The following is a 10431-nucleotide window of genomic DNA, read 5'->3' on the forward strand; positions in this document are numbered from 1 at the left end:
GTGGTACTAAGTCTAACCCATTACAAAAGTCTAGGTATATTACATTTACAGTTACCTTTATTAGCCAAATTTGTAATCTCAAAGAACGAAAACAGGTTTCTTTGACAAGACCTCTTTGCCATAAAACCTTGTAGACTGGCATTAGTTACATGCCTATCCTTTGATTCTTTGTTGACTGATTCCCGTATCAGTTTTTCCATTTATTTTGCCCCAGACTGATGTCAGGCTAATTGGCAGACAGTTACCCAGGCCACCCCACCGCTCTTTCTGAATATTGGCACAACATTATCACTCTTCCAGTCTTCTGGAATTTCCCTGCTAGTCCAAGATTTGTTCAAAATTAACATCAGTGGACTAGAGATCTTCTGAGCCAACTCTTTGAGGACCTTGGATACCAGTTATTTGGGCCTGACAATTTAAACATGTTTATCCCTAGTAGATGTTGTTTAACACCCTCCTAAATTACTAATGAACTGGAAAGCACTTCACCTTCACACTACCCATTACATATTACAATATTTACCTACTTCACAAGTAGGTAGGCTTAATTAATGTGTGTAAAGCACTCTGAAAGCCCAAGATGAAAGGACTACTGTATGTGCACATTACTATCATTACCCTGTTTAAATAATTTAAGATCCTCTGGGCTTCTGGATGTTTTTCATTTCTGGCCATAATGATTCCTATACCTATAGAGTCCAAGTACGACTCTCAAAGTCATTTCATTAAAATTAGGAAACTCAGATGAGAGCAGGCAAAATGCATGTGGTGAAAGCCAGTTCAAAGTCTTTATAGAAACTGTTCAAGCTGAGGCATAACAGTGGATGCATTCAACTGCATCATTGTAAAAGCTCTTTGAAACAGTAATGATGGTACAGCTTCTTGTTTCTGAACAATAGGCATCTCATTAATAAAATAAAAAACAGGTCACTTGCCGTATTTACTTTACCCACTCCATGCTGAGCCGCCGTCTTTCAATTTGTTGCCATTTCCAAATCTGTGCATCTCTTTTCCATCAGAAAAAATCTAAAAATCTGCTCCCTCATGCCTTGGAAGATGGCAGCCTCACAGTAACATTTTGCCTCGTCAGCGTCGGGGTAGTAGTTAAACTTTGCCACATCTCACAACTGACCCAAGTTTTCTGTAAAGATCAAAAGCATTTTAGCAAATACGCAGAGGGAAAGGACAACAACAACTCTAGGTCCAGGCAAACCGGCATGTCATAAAACACATGGAAACCCATCAGACAGCGCCGCACAGAGGTAGACAGACTATCCCAGGGAACGTACGAAAAGAGCAAAATGGGATTTGGAATTAAATGGCTCCAGCTGGTAGGAACAGAAGCATCCAAAGTTGGGACCTTTGGACACAAAACTGGAGAATGTTCTGTGACTTTCTCTGTCCTGTGCTATTTGCTCCAGCCCCACCCCCCACCCCCCACACACCCCGCCCCTGACTGTTCAGCTCAACTCCACACCTGCCCCTCCTACCCTCTCTTCCCTGCTCTGTCCCCCTCACTCCATCCTTCCTTCCCTTTTCCTCACCCACATAAATGAACTTCTCTTCACACCCCCTCTGTGAGCCAGGGAGGTGGGTTTATCCTGATTTTACAGAGGCGATGCAGGCCAAAACCATCAGAAGTCACCACTAATTCTGGGGCCCAATTTGAGACACCTGGGGCCTGATTTTTTCAGAGTGCTTCACATTCCATCCCACTCTATACGTTCAAAGCACAGTTCACGGTCACTTCACTTGCAGCTGTGACTGCTCAGTACTTCTGCAAATCTGACCCCAGATACCCAAAGTGGGTCTCCGAAAATGAGGAACACAAGCAGCGGCCACCTGAGAAAAGCTTTGGTTTTAATGGCTTGCCCAACATCACACAGGAAGTTTGTGGCTGAGGCAGGAATAGAATTCAGTTCTCCAACTGCCTAAATAACTAGACCATCTTTCCCTTGCAACAATTCCCCGCCTTGTTCACTGCATAATCTTCTGTTATCAATGAGGCAGGAGTCCTACATACAATAGCCTCCTTCACTAAATAACTCAGATTCATTTCCCGAGCACCAGCTATTCTGCGTGCTGAACGAGGCAGAGGTCTTGTGGGGGAAATAGTATGTGATCACATAAGACTCTCTTATAATGCCTAAGTACTGATTTATGGTCACACACGTAACCTTAGTTCTGACATTTCCTAGTTTTTGGGTGCTTGGACTTTGCAACCTTTATGTTCTTTAACTGTAGCTTTTTAATTTAGTTTTCCGGATTTTAAAAAAAAATCTCAAAAAACAAAAGGCCTCACTTAGAACCACACTGACCCCCCAAGTGGGTCATCAGCAGAGTTTGAACCTTTAGACCCAACCACCCTGTCTTCCCCTTCTGCTCTTTCTTACAACATACCCTTGCAGCCTGTCTCTGCCCCATCCTTCCTCCCCAGCCTGACTCTGTGCTCCCTCAATTCCCCCCACACCAGTTTGTCTGAGCCTCTACCCCCAGACCCATTGCAGCTTGTCTCTGCCCATCCTCTCCAGGCTGTCCTTGCCCCCACCTCATCCCTCTGCATTCCAGTCTCCTTGGAACCAGCCAAGGGCCATTAAGAGCACAGGAGAGAGCCAGTCTCTCCCCTCTCAATTGCTATGCTCAGCATCGTGGTGGTAGCCAGGAGGCACAATTGCCTGGAAAAAAGCCTGCATGGCTGGACCATGCTCAGTGCAGACAGATTCTTGCTCTACTGAGCATGTCTGAACTGAGATTTTTCCAAAGCTTTTAACTTGACTAATTTGGGATGGATTAGGGTTGGCAAAAGGCACATCCCTGACACCAGGGTCATGCCCCACCCGCACTCTGCCAGATTTCAGGTCCCTGCTCCAAGGCATGGAGCTAGAGCTTCTCAACAAAATAGTTGTAAGAATTTTTTTTTAACATGGGCAAAACCTTGTATTTTCCCCTAATCTTGTTTTTGGAAATGGCTGAACTATTTTTATGCATCCGAAGAAGTGGGCTGTAGCCCACGAAAGCTTATGTTCTAATAAATTTGTTAGTCTCTAAGGTGCCACAAGTCCTCCTATTTTTTTGCTGAAACTTTAAAAAAAAATTCATTCTGAGGCAGACCCCGCCTATGGAAAACTATAGCCCAAGCAGTTATAGTTTGGCAAAATTACAGGCAACTAAAAAGTGTGGGATAATGGAAGGTGTTAGGTAACTGTAACTATAGGCATCACTACCTGCTCCACCAATAGTAATACCCTAAACCCTAATGTAACTGATAGTGTTTTGGTTATTGCAGTATTTTGTATGTGGAATTGGGGGAGTAATGTCAGAATGTGACTGAAGTATTCTCCAGTTTGCCTACCATCCTGGCTGCAATCAAAGGTATGGTATCAGGCACTGCACTGGTGTTTCAAATTATGTGTCTCTGGAGACTGGTAGCCAGGAGGTGGAATGGAGAACCAGCAATAAAAAACTCAGGCAACCATCCCCACCCTCCACCCAGCACTGACTTGAGAGGTGAAAAAACACACCTCCTTTTCTTCCTTGCGTGTCTCTCGTTTATGTCCACACACGCTGCTTGGCTGCTGGTGACCCACACGGTGGTCTCTTGTTTTCTCTGCCCCTTTCTGTTGATTGCCCAGCTCTTGGTCTGAAAGTGAGGCTGTCCCAAAAAGGAGATCTTCTGCTGAACCAGCTTCAGAGGGCAGCGTCCCTGGAGGCTAGCCAGCTCTAAAGCAACAAGCAGAATGAGGTCAAGGACAGACACAGGAGGCAAGACTCTCCTACACCCCGCCACTCATCCCTGCACACTGTGGGGGCCCAAGAGAGAGAGAATCTGTATCCCTGAGGGGTTTATTTGAAAGCCAGCCTCTGCCTGGCCAGTGCTGTATCGAGGTAAAGGACCCCTGCCCCTACACTAGCAACACTCAGAAAGAGACTCTCCGGCTGAGTATTTCTCTTTGAAAATAATAAACTTCTGACAAATCTATGAAAGCCTTTCATTAAAAACCAGAGTGATTAACAGCACATTGGCCCTACTGGACGCCCAGAGGGCAGGGAGCCGTTGTCTTGCTGACCATGGTTATCCTGCTATTTCGCTGACTTTGAAAAACACCCTCAGGAAGGGCTGGTTGTTACTCTAGGCTATAAAAACATGCAACCCAGCTGGACATAGATGGCGATTAGCAGCAGTGCGGCTAAAGTTATGAAATATTGTATATTACGGGTTAACGTTCTCTCTTGACAATGAAAAAGCAGGCGGCACGTGTCCAAGTAACACTTTCCTGGCCTGAATCCCCTGGTAAGTGAAACATGGATAGTAGCGGGGCGATTATTATAGGTACATCCTGCACATGGTTTGCATTAGGAAATGAATGCCATCAGCTGCGAGCACCTCTGCAAACTTCTTCCCATGGTTGATGGATGAAAGGGTGACATAGCTTCGCATTGGAGAGGACCATGAAATACCTGCAGCTGGTTCACAAGCTCTTCCCAGCAGAGTAACATTCAACTGTGAGTGAGAAAACAAGAACTTTCCTAGTTCTGCTTGCTCCCCACAGGCATGTGCTAGCAAATAAAATCCTAGGAGGCAACAATACCACCCCACTCCTCTCCTCTCCCGCCACCCCACACACGCACATACGTTCACTCCCCTGCAGCTTCACCATTACCATTCCACTGCTGGCCATTCCCCAGGGGAGCAACACCATGTGGCAATTCCAGGTCCCACTTTTCCAAAGTAGATGAGGCTTCAGTGTCTTGGTCTTGTTGGGGTTTGGTTTTTTATCCTTACAAAAGCAATCGGTTATAATGCGGTCTCCACGCTTTGGACTCAGAGCCCCCTATGCTCAGCAAAGGCCTCTGAACCCCAAGTCTATAACACAACTGGCTGCCTGCATGCACGCAAAGCCCCTTCTAGGCTATGGGGCAGGACAGGGAGTTGCCCAGCAGCAGCAAAGCAATGGACAACAAACTGTCTAGTGGGCAATCACGACCTTCTAGTGAGAGCGAGGAAAATGTTAAGATTTAGCCACCTTTGTACAATTAATCTTTTTGCAGTGCTTCAAGGACACGGTGCTAATGTGAGTGCTAAGGATTGCTCTTCTGTAATGTAGACAGGCTCTGTTAGCACCTTGGTCTCACTTTTATTATGTGTATTTTTAAATGACAGATTTTAGCTCCCTCTGAGGAGATGTGTCATAAATTGCAAAGAACGCTGATGACTGACAATATTGGCAAACCCGTTCCAGGAGGAGATGGAAGAGAACCCAAAACAAATACATATGGGTGAGTATAACTCTTCTATACAATGACTAGTAAGAATTTCTTATTGTACAGTAAAAATCCACGGGGCACAGTAAATCACATTTAGTTTAGCAAGCTAATGTTATAACGGTTTTGGACACACTTTTGGAGCTATTTAATTTTGCAAAATAAATTGAAGAGTTCAGTGAGATATTGTAATTCCTGAGCTTGGGAATTCCCAAGTTCCCTGTGCCTTAGAATGTACTGAATAGTCTCACATGAAAGCCACAGTAAAATTGGTCTAAAATAGTACCTGTTGCCAACTTCTACCTTTGTGCAGGCAAAAGAAGTGGAGAAGTCATACCCCGGCAGCTCCTGTGAATAGCAGACTATCCATGCAGGCCCAGGACTTGGTATCAGAGGCCTCCAAAAATGCTGCAGTCCCCTTAGAGAAAGCTTTGTCCGGTTGCTTTTCAAAATAAGATTTCTTCATCACCTTGGGAATATGGGGGCCAAATGAGGGACGTAGAATGATTGCTAAGCAGTGTCCATGAGTTAAAAACAGAGCAAGCTCTCAGCAGAGGCAACATGCAGTTCTCTTTAATAAATAAAGTCTTTGCCAGCCTGGTGGTCTAATGGCAACATTACAGGGCTCTGACTGATGCTCGGCCCGAACAGTCACTGAGAAATGCTTGGTTTGTTTAAAGCGGACTCTTGCCGACCCCGTGTTCTAGAGTTCCACCTCAGCTCTTACCTCATGTGGGCTCTCACCCACGTACAGCAGCTTTGCAGCCCCATGGGTGGAAGCTGGAGTGTAGACACAGGACAGGTGGGTTCAGGTATTTTTACCGCTGACACACCTAGCCCTGTCATGAGCCCGGTTAGCCAACACAGTGATAAAAATACCTGCAGTCCGTCTACACTACAGTTACCACTGGCAGAGCTGAACCCACTGGGAGTTGACAGGTGTATAAAACCTTCATGTAAATGTAGCAAGACAGGAGCAGCACAGTTCTGTTAATATGGCAATGATATAGTTCAATCCCATCTGCACAGTTAAGACCAACCATTGTTCTAACGTGGCCCAGGTGCAACAATATTGTAACCCAGGGCTTTGTCACGCAGGCCCCAATAAGTGCACAGTTGTGCAATGTGTTTCCTTTAGTCTTGAAAGCTTTGCACCAATTTCCCATTAAATTGCACACTGCTTTTCTAATTCTTCTTTTGACTTCAGTCAAACAGCATCTGGCCCTTTGTAGGTAAACTTTGCACAGTTGGTTGATCCGTTCAGGAAACTAGAACAAACAGCTTCTGCTAGCAAGTTGCAAGCTTTGGATACATTGACGCTATTTACTTTTGGTTGCTGTAGATTTTAAGCCCAGAACAGTGTAACTGGTGTATAAATATCAAATGAAACATGTTGTTTTTCTTCTGAGGAACTTTCAGCTAAAATGAATTTGAGACAGATGTCTAAGCTGTGCCGTGCTTCAGCAATGTTAGCTGTCCCCTGTAGATGCCGCTTTATAGAATCAGTGTTTCCTAAAATGATTTCAAATGTATTTGCTGTGCTAACCTCATTTCCTTCTCCTTCAGCTCCTCATTATTAATGTAATAACTAACTGGCTCTATAGTTTTATTTTTAGCTTCAGGTAAGGATCATGTTAGTGCTAAAAAAGAATGACCCAGTTAGATATTTGGCTGTTGCCAAAGAGCAAGCTTTGGATGCAGGTTCTCTACATCAGCTGTTTCCAGACCTAGAGCAGTTAAATTTTCAAGGTAGGATCATTATGGTTTTCCCCCCTAGTGTACTAGCTTGTTTTTTCTGATCTCTTGCTAGTTAGGACCAGACCTAATTAAACTCATGTTCTGCTTCGTTCCCAGACATTATAGCTAAATGCTAGTTTTAGCAATACTCTGCATGTGTAGAGTACCTTTCAGTGGATCTCAGACACCTCTGTATTGATACAGATTAGGGACTTGAGGCATAGAGACTTGTCCAACAACACTGGATAAGCCAATGGGAAAGTAGAATCCAATCTTCCCTGCTCTAACCACTACATTTTGTTCATCCCATAAGATGTCCTTGGGTAGAACTGGTACTCATTTAACAGGAAGCAACAGGCTGTTCTGGAGGGGGTAGTGACATTAACAGCACTTTTAATTTCTTACTGGGTTTGTTTAACCAAAAGGACAGCAGTTTAACTTTACCCACATTGACAGTCTTGCAATAAATCCATATGTTTGCTTGTAATACCACTATCAAAAAAGTGATTGCCTTTGGAGCTTTTTACTCTCATAATTAAAGTATAGTTAGAATCTTTTTATATAACTATACATAAAACATAATTACTATATAAAATTAGTACTCATAAAAGTGAGAGTAGCTACACAGCCAGAGATAGGTCAAATGTTACCTATGCTGCTCTGACGGGTGCCTACAATTTTTAGTCCTAGGCGTCTACTGCCTAAAGACAGACAATTCTGCCAAATTGAATAGTGGCTTTGTAACGTGGAGTAGCATAGAACCACTTTGCTCGCTCATACTGACTTGTGACCTGCACTGGGATTTGAAGCAACATCTCTGGAAAGAGTAGAGTGAATCGGCAATCCCATTTGGAGTGGGTGAAAGGAATAATATTGCTAATTTAAAGTATTTCAGCTTCACTTTGATTCACTTTCAGGTGTATAATACTTATGCCACCTTAGAAAGAGTCGTTGAACGTCATTAAGTAAAGCACTCTGACATGCAAGATATTAATACAGACACTTGTGATGCAGCATAGTTCATAAAAATCTTCAGAGTACAACACACAGCCACAAATACTTTCAGTCCGCATAAAACAAACCCAGCTTGGTTCTTAAGAGCTACAAACATTGAGATTCATGGCTCTTTTGGATGAAAATTAGCAGAAATTCTCTTGAGCCTGAATAGATTGGTTTTCCATCTCGAAAAATCACACCAAACCTGTCGAGTCGCTGCACAGAGAAGATATCTGCTCTTGGGAGCCTAATGGCCATTCCCTTTCAGCTTGTCCTTCTGGGTCCCACTGTACCGATGTGTCCCATGGAACTGAGGTGTGTGTAAGGGCACTATTGCCCTCTCGTGGGCTGACAATGCCAGGGCTGCTCAGCTGCTAATCAGTTTCCTTGACTGTTCTGTGGCTTAGCTGCCCAAGTAGAGGCCTATGTTTTGGAAACCCCCTCTCCTGACTGTGTGCTTGTGCAGCCAGCCACCAGCGGTGGGCGCTGTATTGCACGCAGCCAGCGTTCATTATACTCAGAGTTGAGTCACTGGAGGACAATCGTTTTTGGAACGGATCGCTGTAAACTGGGTGAATCGTTCACAGCCATTTACTGGATTCACGTGCTGTCCACCATAGCGATGGCACGAGCTTGTTCTGACTTCTGCGGGCTCCATTATACATTAAAGCCACACTAAAGGGTTAGTGGAGGAGCAGCTAGTACTTCTGCTGCTGCAATGAAAGCAGGGTTCTTGCTGGCATAGTTCCCTGCTCTGTAATGAAGCCTCGCAATTGCACTTCAGATGAAACCCCCTCGGGAATTCAGCGTCCCGAGGGCCTGGGAGCAACATGAGCCATTTTACAGCCTGCTGGAAGAACTTGCTGTGCCCTCTCCACTGCAGGAGCAGTCGCCCCTCCTGAGGGCAACACCCCAGAGGTAACTAACCCCTTCTCAGCACGCCTCTGAATCTGCTAGAGAGGAGGATTTGCTGCCCTTCAACCCAGCAGCAGGCTTGAGGAAATCTGCTCTTTGTGGACTGATGCCCCCAGTGCTAAACGTCAGGTGCACACATGAATATCCAGGTAAAGCATCAAGACCACGTGCTCTTAGCCCTCTCCCCTGCGTTAGGCACTGTTTCCTGAACCTAGCTCAGCAAACACTGGGCCCCATCCTGAGAGATGCTGAGCACCGGCTGCAAGGCGCCAACGCCCTCCAGAATCACGCCCACCTTTTTGTTTGAAGAACTAATCCTGGCATCACCGTAGCTTTAAGAGTCTTTAAACTGGGTGGGGTGAAAAAGGCACAGCTCTCCGCCGGGCTAGTGTGGAGCATAGAGACGGTGAGGCTAATATCTGAATTCTCAAGAGCCAGATTTCGATTACGGTTACACCAGGTTCACTCCATGCAAACCGGCTGCTCTGGCTTCACACTGACACAGCAGAGATGTAGTGCATTGTGGGGTGCACAGGGGCCTCCCCAACCAGAGTAGAGCCAATGTAGCTAACTGTATGCCACCCCCCAGTGCACAGCTGGGGCATTCCTACATCCTAGCTGCCAGAGAGCCCCCAGGGGCTAGTGCATCTGAGGCACAAAGACAGCAGTCGCTGAAGCTGCTTTCCGTCCCCCCACCCCACCCCCAGGATGAGGGAGTTACATTGTCTTCTCCCCTCCATCCCTGCACTAGACTTAGCACCAATAGAGGGGTTCATTCTCTGGGTCTGCCCTCTGGTTGAGCTCTCTAAAATGGGTCTGTGGTTTGGTTACTACAGGGGGTGCCCGGTATACGTCGGGGTTGCGTTCCTGAAAAGGGCAATGGATACTGAAATGACAGATACTGGGCAATTTTTCCCCATAAGAAATAGTGCCCCCCCCTTCCCACCCCGCCTCTTCCCACCCCGTTCCACCCCCGCCTCTGAGCGCACCCTGTCCCTGCTCCTCCCCCTCCCTCCCAGCATCTCCTGCACACTGGGGGAAGCACCCAAAGAAAAGCCACGCAAAAGGTGAAGCAACGGATATGTGATTCGGAACACGTTCCCCTATTGATGAGCAATGGATAGGCGAGACGACAGATAAGGGGAGACGTATACCAGGGACCCCCTGTATAGCTAATAATGGTACATGATCACAATATTGCTGCCACCTAACTGGAGTTTCAATGTCCGCTTCCAGAACTGGGGTTCACATTGGCATCAGGAAGTGAGCAGCTTTCCAGAAACTAACCTCACTCATTTACTACTGCAGCCCAGCTCAACTCCGCAAAACAGCCAGCAGGATTAATCCAGGGTTCGGGACAGATCCTGACCCTTTCTTTAAGGACCGATACGATAATCGAATGGGAAACTGGGCAGCCCAATGCAGCCCTGCACACCCGGCTTCTCAGGAAGACAGAGATGGATTTCCCAGCTGTGTTTACATTTGAAATATAACCGGGCTAAGGCACAATGGAAGCCCAGG

Source organism: Trachemys scripta, chromosome 17 (assembly GCF_013100865.1).
Source record: "Trachemys scripta elegans isolate TJP31775 chromosome 17, CAS_Tse_1.0, whole genome shotgun sequence".
NCBI lineage: Eukaryota > Metazoa > Chordata > Testudines > Emydidae > Trachemys > Trachemys scripta.